Source organism: Galeopterus variegatus, unplaced genomic scaffold (assembly GCF_000696425.1).
Source record: "Galeopterus variegatus unplaced genomic scaffold, G_variegatus-3.0.2 Scaffold1379, whole genome shotgun sequence".
NCBI lineage: Eukaryota > Metazoa > Chordata > Mammalia > Dermoptera > Cynocephalidae > Galeopterus > Galeopterus variegatus.
The window spans coordinates 164,104-177,405 of record NW_007727490.1 but is presented as its reverse complement, the minus strand read 5'-3'; the positions used below and the strand labels follow the sequence as shown (position 1 = coordinate 177,405).

Here is a 13,302-nt window from a genome sequence, read left to right as displayed (position 1 = left end):
ACATGCACAACCTTGGAGCCAAGGTTGAAGTCAGTTTTATCCAAAAAACTTGGACTGAGCATGGAGTGTGGAGATGATTTCTCCAGAAGAAAATTTATGCTCTGTAATGAAAAGAAGGGATAAAATGAATGTAGGGTAGCCAGAAGAGTAAACCCTTCCCCCTCAACAAGCAAAAATAGCAAATCTCTACTACAACCAGGCTCTTCTGTAGCTCTTTTAGGACAAGAAACATGTCATAGCTTAGATAAATCAACACCAAAATAGGGTAAGGAACATGTCTAAGACTTTAGGTAAGGGTAAGGAATTCCTTTGTTTTTTTTTCTTTGGTGGCTGGCCAGTATGGGGATCCAAACCCATGACCTTGGTGTTATAAAGCTGTGCTCTAACCACCTGAGCTAACCAGCCAGCCCCCAATTAAGGAATTCCTGGATCCACACATGGACTTGCTGTTTCAGATTATAAGATTATAGAATTACCAAAGAACATTTTTGTATGATTCTTTTTTTTTTTTGTCCTTTTTGAGACTGGCCGCACTGCGCTCAGCCAGTGAGCGCTGTGAGCGCACCGGTCATCCCTATATAGGATCCGAACCTGTGGCGGGAGTGCTACTGCGCTCCCAGTGCCTCACTCTCCCGAGTGCTCCACGGGCTTGGCTCTGTATGATTCTTTTTCTAAAGTTACACGTACTTCTTTTCAAAATTGTAATAACTTTATTGTTTTATTATGATCATTGAGATAATATATGCAGAGATGTATAGAGCAAAATGAAAGATCTCCAATGATCCTACAATCCAGAGATAACACCTGTCAGCATCTTGGTATAATTATTCCAGTTTTTTTTTGTATATATGTGTTTGTGTGTGTCTTCTACATATAAAATACCTAGTTAAAAATAAAACTAAACTTAAAATTACCTTATTACCTTTTTAGCATAGCAATATATTCTGGACATCTTTTTATGTTAGTAAAAATAGATCATAAAAATTACAATTTTAAGGCTGCATTCATTTGAAAAGAAATGCTATAACTATTTAACCATTCTCCTATTAGTTCAGTTTTTTATGATTATAAGCAATGGACTGATAAAATATCCTTACCTGCACATGTTTATCTTTTATCTTATGATTTCTTGTGAATAAATTTCTGGAAGTGGAATTGCTATGCTAAAGATTATGTATGCCTTAATGACTTTGACTTGTATTACTAAATTGTGCTCCAGAAGATTCTTCCTATACTGGGTAGTGTTGCTGGGTAAAATATAAGATACCCAGGTAAAATTTGAATTTTTGGATCAACAATGAATGATTTTTTAGTATAAGAATGTCCCAAATATTGCAAAATTATCTGAAATTCAAGTGTAACTGGGGATCCTGTATTTTTTTTTTTTTTTTTTGCTAAATCTGGTAACCCTAAGGCTGGGTATAAACATCAGTCCACAAACCCAAGTTTTTCTGCAATTTCCAGGCTGGGAGCCTTCAGAGCACCCAGCAGTCCTTCCCTCCAATGTCTGGCCATCTCCTGGGATGCTACCATCTAGTGGTGTGTGGGTCCCTTCTCTTTCCTTACTACTGACCTTTTTTCCCCAGATGTAAGGGAGGACTTTTCTCTGCTTCTCATGTTGTATTGGTCTGCTTAGGCTGCCATAACCAAATACCACAGACGGGGTGGCTTCAACAACAGAAATTTTATTTTCTAACAGTTCTAGAGGCTAGAAGTCTATGATCAAGGTGTCAGCAAATTGATATCTGGTGGGGGCTCTTTTCCTGGCTTGCATATGGATTTCTTCTCACTGTGCCCTCACGTGAGCTTTCCTCTGTGCACACAGGGAGAGAAGAGCTCCAGTGTCTCTACCTCTTTTATGAGGACACAGATCCCATCAGAACAGGGCCCCACCCTTACGACCTCGTTTAACCCTAATTGCTTTCTTAGATGCCTCATCTCCACATGCAGCCACACCAGGGGTTCCAGCTTCAGCATATGAATTTTCAGGGGAACACAAACATTCAGTACATAGCGCATATCCTTAAAGGTGTGGGTCTCTTCTTATCACTCTCAAGGAGTTCAGGCTTTTGTAAAAAAAAAAAAAAAAAAAAAAAAAAAAAAAAAAAAAAAAAAAAAAAAGCAGGCAAACTCTGCTTATGAATAAAATAATAAAATATGTGAGTTGAACTCAAAAGCTTAAGGAAGAACTTGATTTAAAGATTTAAAACATTAATAAGTTGAGTATTTATTAAAGCAATGTGTCTTCTAAATAATCTTTCAGCACACAAAAGCCACCTTGTGGAAACAAAAAGTGCACGTTGACAGGTTGTATATACGCATGGAAAAAAGACTGGAAATGTATTAATAACGATACTAGTCATAACTACCAACTACTGAGCATTGTGCCTCATACCAGCATCATCTTAAATCGTCACACTCTGGGGTTGCTTCAGTGATAATTGCCATTTATCACGTGAGGCCACCAAGTGAGTCACTGGCTTAAGAACAGGTCTGTGTGACTCCAAAGACAAAGTGGTTTTCTCTGGGTAGAAGTGACATGCATGATTTTAGTTTATTTTTTTTTAGTTTTCTGAAGTGCATGTATTGTTACAATGGGTGTGTTTTTTTTGGAATCAGAAAAAATTCCCATCTTGAAAAATTATAATGGATGGTTATAGAAATCAAGAGACAAAGAGATAGAAGAAATCACCAGCTCTATATGAGAGTGTTTATGTGACCCCCGAATATTCCAGGTGGGGGGGGGGCTAACTGCTTATTTTTGTGGGCACAGAATGGTGTCTTGTTTAATTTTCATTTTGTTGATGATTATGATGTACATATGCTATTAAAAGTCATGGTGAACATAACTTTGGGAAGATCCCTATAGTTTTCCTGTGGCTGTCTCACGATGCTCAGTGCTACACACTGGGTCCAGCAATGGAGGAGCATTCGGATTCTGACCCCAGACTTGCCCTGCAGATGTGGCATAGACCAGGCTCTGGGGAGTAGCACCCATCGAAGGATGAGGCCCCCAACAGCTATTGCCAGAGACTGATAGGGGGCAGAGGATGGGGGCATTCTCAGATCTAGTTGTTCAATTGTATTATATTGTAAACACACAAAAAATTGTACTCCCCATGACTCATACAGCTTGTGTCTGAAGGGGAATTTAAAGGAAGACAATCTGATAGTCTTACTCTTTAGAAAGAACAGTGAGGAATGTTTGGTTTATCCTACAGTCTTGGATAAGTAGAAAGAATAAAAAAAGGACAAGTTTAAACTTGTTTTACTCAGCAAGGATTATCAGCTAGTCCCTAATTGCACCTAAGCAAGTGGTGCTCGACATTAGGTGTTCAAGTTTAGAGCCTGTAACATCCCATCTTATGCTGCATTTGGAATTTTGTGCATTAGCTGACAAATGGCCATTCTCATGGTGGCCCTATCAGCCAGCCAATATCACCATCTTTTTTGTATAATAATGTATGTACAGTAATTTGCTACTTTATTGTATTTTTACCCTAATTTTATATATAAAGTAGGAATCATTTGCTACTATGTTGTATTTTTGCCCTTATTTTATATTTTTTGTATAATAATGTATGTGTATTTGGCAACTTTATTGTATTTTAGCCCTTATTTTATAAAAGTGTGGGGAATATAGAGACATCTACAGTATAACACATAGGTGCTAAAACTTAATACAGTTGAGACAAGATGAAAATCATTAGATTTGCCTAAAGTGGTGAATCTTCAGCTTCAATCAGATGTTCACTGGAATTCAGCCAATTGAATGTGTGTTGAGTTGTGAAGAAAGGTAACATTAATTTAGACATTATATCTGCATATTTGGAGTGCTGGGGATATATCATTGATGAGTATGTGTAAAAGGCAAAGTGTAAAGGAGGATTTTATAGTACGTTAGCTCTCCGGGACAGAAACCCCATGCAACATATGATCTTTTGCACACTCTATGTCGTACACATTTCCAGAAATTATGCATGAAGATAGGGCTGGTAGTATAGAGAGGAGAGGGGGAGCAGGCTTTAAAAGGAAGTTGTGCAGTCTCCAAGTCCTAGAACTTTAGGGTAGAGATGAGACAGATGAATAAAACGTTATTTAAACCCAAGTAGTACCTTTAGTTGTTGCAGTAGTAAAACATAGCGTTTCGAAAGAGTTATTCAACTTATAGTTGTTAAGCTCCTACCATGTATTAGGCACTGGGGATATAATGATAAATGAAATACATGATTTCCTCATTTTATGCAGCTGACAGTTTGTGTGTGGGTGGATGTGTGTGTGTGTTAGTGTTGATGGTGGGGACTGGAGGCAGATGTTAATCCAATAAGCTCAGGTATAAAATGGCAATGGTGACAAGTGTTTCAAAGGCCTGATAGTCACAAAACTGCTGTGATGAGCCTAAAATAGGGGAACTTGACTTAATAATATTTTAGGTGATATTTGAAGGATGACAGGAGGTAAACAGTCAAGGGAGGTAGAAACCACATTCCAGGAAGAGGGAACAGCATGTGCAAAGCCCCTGAGCTGGGGAAACACGGTGAGTGTGGGCAAGGGCCAGCACGGAGCTGGGTCTGCAGGCTGAGACCTCACCTTCTGCTTAGGAACAACAGGCAGCCCTGGGTGGGATGAGAGGATCAGATTTGTGTCAGAAAATATCATCAGGCCACAGTGCTATGGATTGGAGGGGCTGAATGGATGCAGGGGGACCAGCTACAAATTTTTGCCAGTGTCCAGGTGAGATAGGGGAGGTGAAAGCTTCAGGACTTGGCATGGATTGGAGGTGGTGGGAAGGACACAAAGGGGCAGCAGTCACTCATTTTGGTATTGAAATGAAATATGATTTGGGTGGGGGGCAAAAACAGTGAGCATATTTTAAAAATAATTTTAATTTTTATTAAAGTAATACGTGCACATAGTTTGAAAAGCCAAACAACAACTATGAAGCTTGTAAGGAAAACCAGCAGGCCCTTACCTCCCTTCTCCTAACTGTGGGTCCAAGTCCTCAGAATGACCACTTTCAATTATTTTAACAGTTTGTTTTCTGGTATTTACCTTTGTTTTTCTCAATCATTGCATGTGTTACTATTTCTTGATTTGTTTTTTCATGTAACAAGTATTTATAAAACACCAACTATGTGTCGGTCATTCTGTTCTAAACATGGGTACATTAGTGAACAGATCATGGATATGTGCAGTGGACAGAATTCCCCGTCCTCATGGAGCTTTCATTCCAATGGCGGGAATAATAAAGCACTTAGACTGAATATCACTGTAACCATCTCATCATGTGGAGGTGGTCCTCTACACAGAAGTGGTTGTCAATAACGTGGAGCAAAGGAAGCAGCGCTGGGGGTGGCCGGCCATGTCAGGAAGAAACGCAGCGTTGAGTAAGGGAAGGGAGAAGGGCTGACCCTCCGAGAAGATGGCATCTGGGCAAAGACCTGAAGCGTGGGAGGAGGGAGGCCCATGGATATGTGGGGGAGGGGCATTCTCAACACAGGGAACAGCGCGTGCAAGGGCCCTGAGCTGGGAGGACATGGTGCAACTTTGGGACAGAACGTCCAAGGGGCCTCTATTGCTGGAGCAAGGCAAGAGAGGGGAGAGCGATCAGGGGTGAGGTCAGAATGGGACGGTGGGGTGATGCAGATTGCACAGGGCCTTGTCAGCTACCGCACGGACCTTGACATTGACCCTGTGATGGGGCATGACCTCTTGCCTTTGCATGTAAAACCATGTGCTCTCTGCAACTTTCTCTGCCTCCCACGTAATTTTTTAGTTAAATCAGTGCTACGTGCTTCTGTCATTATCACTACCAAATATTATTTTCTGCATTGCCAAGCAGTATATTATGATAATGTTCATTTAATCTCTTGTAAACATTTTGTTAATAATTGCCCCATTTTCTTCACCTGCTTGATTTTCTGTGTTTCTCAATGTAACTCTTTGCAAACTCTCCAACAGAGTCGGAAAACCCCTCAAAACACCGTTTTGCACGTGGGGAAAGCATCGGGCTCCCTCTGTTGGTTCCTTTTCTCCCATGGAGTTTGCCACTCTGAGCCTCGCATTCCCCCCGTTCCGCTCCATCTTGCCTGCTTTCTCTCTACCCCAGCACAGCCGGTGTCCTGGAAATTTACTTTCCTTTTCTCCCACATTGTGTCTTCTACTCTTTTTCTAGAACTCTGTAAATCAGACTTTGGATCTCCTGGGCTGGTTCTCAAATTTCCTTATCTTTTCTCTACCTTTTTGCATTATAGTTTCATCCTATTGTCTGGGAGACTTTCTCAACTTTATCTTTTAGCTCTTCTGTTAATTTTTAAATTTTGGCTGCCATATTTTTAATTTCCAAGAATTTTTTTCTTTTTGTTGGATGTTTTCTTTTTTTTTTTTTTATAGCAGCCTGTTCTTGTTTCTTGTATAAAATATTCCCTCTTATTCATCTGAGGATTTTTAATATATTCAAATACTTTTTTATTTCTGCTTTTTAAACTTTGTTTCCTCTTGAGTTGCTCTCTTCTGTTTTGACCTGTTGGAGGCTTTCCCCAGATGTGCATTTGAGGATATCTGTTCACGTCCAAGAGTAAAGTACTTACTGGCTGATTGCAAGCTCCGTGTCTGTGGGGCTCATTCACTGGCGAGTTCACTGCAGAGGGATGAAGGTGGGACCAGACCTTCTTCTCACTGAGGACCTCCAGATGTCAACGTCACCAGTCCTCTTCTTTTGGAATCCTTTGGTTTCTCAAGGAAAGAATTCTCCAGTTGCCTGCCTGATCTAGTCCTGGAAGCAGAGAAGGGGAGGTGGCAGACTGTCTCACTCTCACATCGTACTTCCACCCCTATTTTCAGCACAGTGCCTCCCCCCTGCCTTACACAGTGCCAGCTGTCCTTGAGTCCAGGCCTTCATGGTACTGTTTCTCCAGAATAAGCTTTCCATCTTTTGACAGGGTGGTAGGTGAGCAGGTACTTGGCTTTGTGAGATTGCAGAGGAGATCTGGAAGGGTATGTCTAAATGCAACCAATTTTTAGCCTTGCCCTTCAGTGCCACTTCTATTGTACCTGATACCTCTAGCTCCTGAGCCTTGTATCAACCAACTTGTATCTCACTGGCTTCTGCAGACACTCGCGTTTTAAACCTTGCCCTCTCCTAAGTCAAAAGCTATTCCTCCAGTGGCTTTCTGTTATTTACCAATTGGCTTTTAATGATTACCCTATTTGTCTTTGTAACTTTACGTCCTCTTTCTCTCTTTAAAATTTCCCTTACTTTTATTTTAGTAGGATTCCAGGAGGGAATCAAAAAACCCCATTTTTTTACTCTGCCATTTTTAACTGTAGGTCAGATGGATTCCTCCAGTGATGTTTACTTTGGGCTCATGTAAAAACGATGCTGAATTCTCTGAGAACACGTGAACATGTTCCCCGAGGAGGGTGACCCGGGGTTAAAGCTCATGATGGATAATTGACATTCACCTTGTGAGGACTGAGTCTAATGTAGACCCTTAGCATTTGGAAATCGTGTCCAAGCACCTGCCATAACTCCACATTTGTGAACGCAGAAGTGCTTATACAGGCTCCTTAGTCATGGGTGTATGTGAAGATTAATGAGCTTTCTGTTCATTTCCCTTTGAAACAACAAAAAATATGTATTTTTACCATTTGCTAAAGTGTTCTCTTTCACTTGATGACCACTGGAATTTTGCAAGGAAACAAAGGTTTTTGCTTTGTAGGAGTTACTGCGTACTGACCAAGTCAGTAGAAAGCACCTGGGTGATGTCCTCGTGAATCTCATGCACGTGGTCAGCAGCACTTAGTCACGAGCAAACTGCTGCCCCCGGAACACCAGGCTTGCAGTGTGTGCTTTTGAGTTAAATTTGCATTTTAATAAGAGTACCAGTTACTTTATGCTATGGAACTTTGGGCTTGCTACCAAATAACTGAAATTACAAATATTAAATCTTTTCATTTGATGGGTGTCTACTGCATAGGCACAGTAATAATATCAGTTTTTGTAAGTCTTTACCTTTTCCAAAGCAGTTTCACAGGCACCTGGCTGTTGCGGTCTCCCTATGAAGCTTGGAGCACACCTTGTATCATCATTCCTGTTTCACATGTGCAGGAACAGATGTGGCAAGTGATGGTTGGCTGGTTTGTGTTTAGCCATGCTCTGGCTTGCTCTTGGAAGTGCTTCATGGTACTCACATAGACACACACATGGCATTAGGGATGATATGGGAGGAGTTTAACTATCTTTGTTTAGGGTGTGGCAGAGGCAGACATTGAACACAGGGCTTTGGGATGCACATTTCACATACTTTGCAATAGAAAAACAACTACCTACATTTCCTGCAGGACAGACCATAAAGACAGCAGGGAATCAGAGAAGAGAGGGAGATCCATCATGCTTGGGGTGGCCAGAGAGGCTTTGAGGGTGTTGGGGATCAGCTGGGCCTGGAGGTATGGTAGCACTTAAGGATGTGGGAGGGAGGATGAGAACATTCTGGCGGGTGGATAAGAGAGGAGCCAGGCTGTGGCAAGAACTCCTTCAGGGGTGGAGGAACATGCCTGACATTGATGTATGCTGAGGATCGATGGTGGGGGTGTCAGAGCACAGGTGGACCAGTTGGATAGACTGCATGAGGCTGCACTTCATGGGGCCTGGAGGCAGGGAGATTAACTGGATAGATTGTACGAGGCTACACTTTATGGGGCCTGGAGGCAGGGACACGAACTGGATAGACTGCATGAATCTGCACTTTATTGGGCCTGGAGGCAGGGACACGAACTGGATAGATTGCATGAATCTGCACTTTATGAAGTCTGGAGGCAGGGAGACCAGCTGGATAGATTGTGTAAGTTGCATTTATGGGGCCCGAACATCAAGCAAATTACTTGGGCTTGATTCTGGGGGCATAAGAGGCCATTAAAGGTGAAGAATTGGGGATAGAAGTATATTTATTTAGACAGAAATGGCTTCAGTTGCTTATGAGTTGCCAGGTCCAAGTGGGTGGTGAGAGATAGGGTTTGAGTTGACCAGAGAGCCCAAGACGAGGGGCCTGGAAGGGGATTACTGTGCAGATACCAGAGGAGCTGCCAACCTCATGCATCTGTCCCTCACATTGCTAACTACACTTTCGCTTGTTCTGATTCTCCCTGGCAGGGGAAATGCTGGCATGGTGGTCCAAGCAAGGAGAGCTACACATATATTTCTGATGGCAGCTGGACAGAAAGGACCTGGACCCTCAACTTCTGCAGAATACCACACCCCTCCTTGGGTCAGACAGCCTGACACCCTCTGGTGGCCTCCCACAAGCAGCAACCAGGCTGGAGAAAGCTGAGACTGGACCCACTAGCGTTCGGGAGGGGGACCCACACGTCGGGGTGTGGCTGCAGGGGAGGGTGAAGGCTGGTGGTGTGGGCAGAAGAGACAAGGTCTGGGGAAGTCAGGGATTTCAGAAAGTGCATGGCTGTGCTTCAGACCCACCCAGGAAGAGGGCAGCTATGGAAGAATAACAAATAAATACATGGCAAAGTCTCAGAGGCTGTGTGTTACGCTGTGTGAAAACATGCACAGTGACATTGGTCAGATGAGTCAAGTGGTCTTGACAAAAGCAGGCAGACATCCAAGATGCCAGAGCACCTGCAGCTTCCCAGGGATCGTTACTGCACGTAAGGATGTGCCAGCCACCCACAGATCATGAGAAAAATGCTTGAGTACCCTCTGCAGTGACCCGACCTGCAGCAGTGACGCTCTCCGAGAAGGCAGGACGTGCAGCTCGTGGTCTAAGAGTTATCTGCCTCTTATATATACACGGCTGGGCATATGGCAAGGTCAGAGACACTGTTCACTGGTACCTTCCAGGGTTCAGGTGATGCTGTGAGCAGGGTCTCCCGGGGGCAGTAGACGTTCTTTCTAGCAATTCACACTACTCCTGACAGCTGTTCACTCTTGGATTGTCCTCAGCAGAAGGAGAGTAACGTTACTTCTGGGAAGTCCCTCAACGATCAATCCTGTACTCTTCCAGGATCTCTGCAGGGGCACATCCCCACTAGTAGCCACCCATCCGAGTATCTTTTCCTCTTCGTAACAAGGCACATTAAGATGATTTTCTTGCACTGACTTTACTTTCCTAATTAGGGTTGCTGGGGTTACAGTTTGTTTTAATGCCTCAGCCCTCCCAGGGGAGTGCCGGGGCTTCATTTCTATACTGCAGAAGCCTCAGCAGCAGGGCCACGTTCTTAGCCAGGTGTCCACCTAATGTCTAGCAGAACACCTGATACAGAATTGTCACTCATGAAATATCTGGCGAAGGAATGAATGAGTGAAGGAATGAATGGTTGAAGTGTTGGCTCTTGTTAATACGTACAGTTAAAACACATACAAAAAAAATCAAGAAGGCGGCTAGGGAATACAGCCAGAACGTATGCGGGAGGCGGAGATCAGCTTATAACAGGGGAGACGGGAAGGCCGGTCGTAATATTTGAGTAAGGAGCAGAGGGAGGTCAAAGGTGAGCCACGCGGCTATCTGGGGGAAGCATTCTGCTCAGAGGAAACAATAGCAAGGGCAAAGGTCTCAGCGGGGAGCGTCGCTGGCCAGTTCTAGGAACAGCCAGGAGGCCCTGTGGCTGGGGCACAGCGAGCGAGCGGGAGGAGGAGGCCCGAGACGCCTGAGCGGGTAGCATGGGGCAGGCCTGCCTGGGCCTTACAGCTTGTACCGTCCTCCGTCCTCTGAGCAGGAGGGGAAGCCGCTCCTCCAGGGTATGGAGCAGAGGCTCATATGACTGGACTTAAAGCACAACGGAACTACCAGTTAGGAGGCTGTTGGAGTAATGCAGGAGAGAGCTGATGGTGGCTTGGGGCAGGCTGTCACGGTGGAGGTGGTGAGAGGTGGACAGATCGCGGTCACCGGGAAGGGCACAGCCACAGCAGGTGCTGGGCGTGAGTGTGAGAGGAAGAGCGAGGGAGCACGACCCTAGGCTGTGGCTGCGAGTGCCCTGCAAAGGAAAGGGCCCCGCGCCAGACCCTCCTTGACTGCTGCTGGGGGCCGGATGATCCCTCCCAGAGGCTGGCCTGGGGGGTGACCCTCGGCCAGGCAGCAGGCTCTGCGGTGCCCGACGCCGCCCACGCTTCAGAGCGGGTTGGTGGAGGCCCTCGAGGAAGCCAGAGGGACAGGGCCGCTGCTGTCGCCCTGCCCCGTCTAGGATGGGGGGCATCTGGGTTTTCGTGACTCACTCTCAGTCTCTCACTCTTCTCCGCACTGCCACCCCCTGATTCTGCTCACCGCCGCCGTCCTCGGTTCCTCACTGTCCCCACAAACCAGAGCAGAGCAAGTCTGCTTCTCAGCCAAGTGACAGGACACGATAGCAAAGTAGCCTCGGACCAGGACACTGCCCCCCAAGGGTATGGCCACAGAGCAGTAAAGGGAGATCGTCTGGAAGGTTCTCTTTCTGTCCCCCTCCTGGGAAAGCAGGGCCGTGACTGGCCCTGACTCCAGCCGGGAAGTGAAAGGTGGGATATCGTAATGTCCAGTGGAAGCCATGCCACGATGGGAAGCCGGAGACCAAGATATCCGGGACAGAGATGGAAGGGAAGAAGAAGGTGGGGTGACGAGTGAGCCAGCAGGAGAACCCCAGATCATTCTGGGGAAAGGAAGGAAAATCCGTGAGAACACCTCCATCAGAGCTCGTCGCAGGAGGGCAGAGGCTGCGGCTACCCTCACACTGTCCCTGTTCTGTGCCCTCTGCCTGTCTTTGGGATGCACCATTCCACGGCGACTGCTGTCTTTGTTTTCAGGGTGGGGTAGCAGCGAACCACTTCCCCAGGACACGCTTGGATGCCATAGGTTGGTATCAGAAGGCTTCTGCTTCCTGAGCTTAGATGGGCTGGTGGACAACCAGGGAGCTTCCTGGGCTGTGGCGGGGGGAGCCGTCGGTGCTGTTCATCCGCTCAAGTGTGTGGCAGCCACAGCACGCTGCAGTGGAGAGAGCTTCCGCCTGAGCAACTGGGGGCCTGGGAGATGTGCATGCCATGTCTTTATTCCCTAGTCACCCTGGAAACGGGGGATTGGACCACGTGATCTCCAGTGTCTCTTCCCACTCAGTAATTCTGAGATTTGTAACTCTATCACATGGATAGCCAAGGACAGACTGATTGCCAGGTACATGATGAGAAACGGAAGCCCTCTCCTCTTGCCTAGGGACATCCGTGTTGATTCAGTTCTTGGGAAGCACGTATACTCTGTGGCAGGCATTTATAATACCCAGGTGATTCTGGCTCTTAGTAAAATGATTCTGGTATGCAGGCAAGGATGGCAGGTTTATGGGTGACCTATGACACAGGGCTGTTGTAATGATCAAACGAGATAATGTAGGCAGAGCACTTACTGTGCCCAGTCAGCAGGAAGCATGTGTAAGTGCTGATCGTTGTTGTTGTTATCATTACTACCCTGGCACGATTCACAGACTTTCTGTTAATGCTAAGGAAGAGTGGAATTCCTCAGCCTCATTTCCATGGAGCTCCACGGCCAAGACAACAGCCCAGACTGAACCCTTGGCCTGGAATCTTTGGCTCTGTGGGCCACAGAGGACGATCTTGCTCTTGCAGCTCAATCTCAGAATACAAAGCCACCCTGGTTGTTGGGGCAGAGTGGGAGAGATTAGATAAGGGGCATCAGATGTTCACGTGGTAGAGCAAAGTGCCGCAATGCTCATGAAAGTGCTTGGTAACTGTCAGGCCCATCCGAGTACAGGAGGTTATGAACAATGCCACAGGCTTCCTCTTGGTGAATTCATGCTAGATCATAGTGTTTCAGAGCATTTCAGAGGCAGAGGCTAGCTGCGCACCATGCCCCTAACAAATGGAGGAAAGCAGGCCCAGAGAAGAGAAGTGCGTTGCTTGCAGGTGGTGGGGGCTTCATCTGGCTATGTCCTTTGGCTGCTGGCCTGCTGCTGACCAGGAGGCCTACAGTGAGAGATCAAGAGTGATCGTCTGTAGCCAAGCCCTCCCCATGCTGGATGTGATGAGAAGAAAAACAATCTACTTCCTCTAAAAACTGCCCGTACTGCTGTGCTGTCCAGCAGATACCTCCCGGCCATCTCCGTCCAAGACTCAGAGCCGCTCAGTTTCTGATGATGGTCCACTAGAGGGAGCCACCATCACTCATCTCCCAAAGACCCTCAGCACTGCCCTTGGTGAGCCACGGCACCTCCTCTTGGGGAGAGGAAGGACCAATCAAATCTGCTGTATGAATCTGTTCAGGCTGAGAGTCCGCCCTGCCCTTCTTCTGGGGCTGTCGGGCTCTCCTTTCCTTG

At 45.9% G+C, this 13,302-nt stretch overlaps 1 long non-coding RNA gene across 1 annotated transcript in view; it reads left to right on the top strand.

The window, feature by feature from the left end:
• LOC103593614 overlaps window positions 1-9,529 on the top strand; it is a 32,461-nt gene extending 22,932 nt beyond the window's left edge. The window contains exon 2 of the long non-coding RNA XR_550769.1: window positions 9,152-9,529. This is a non-coding gene — a long non-coding RNA (uncharacterized LOC103593614). The remainder of the gene's footprint in view (window positions 1-9,151) is intronic.
• Window positions 9,530-13,302: the final 3,773 nt, after the last annotated feature.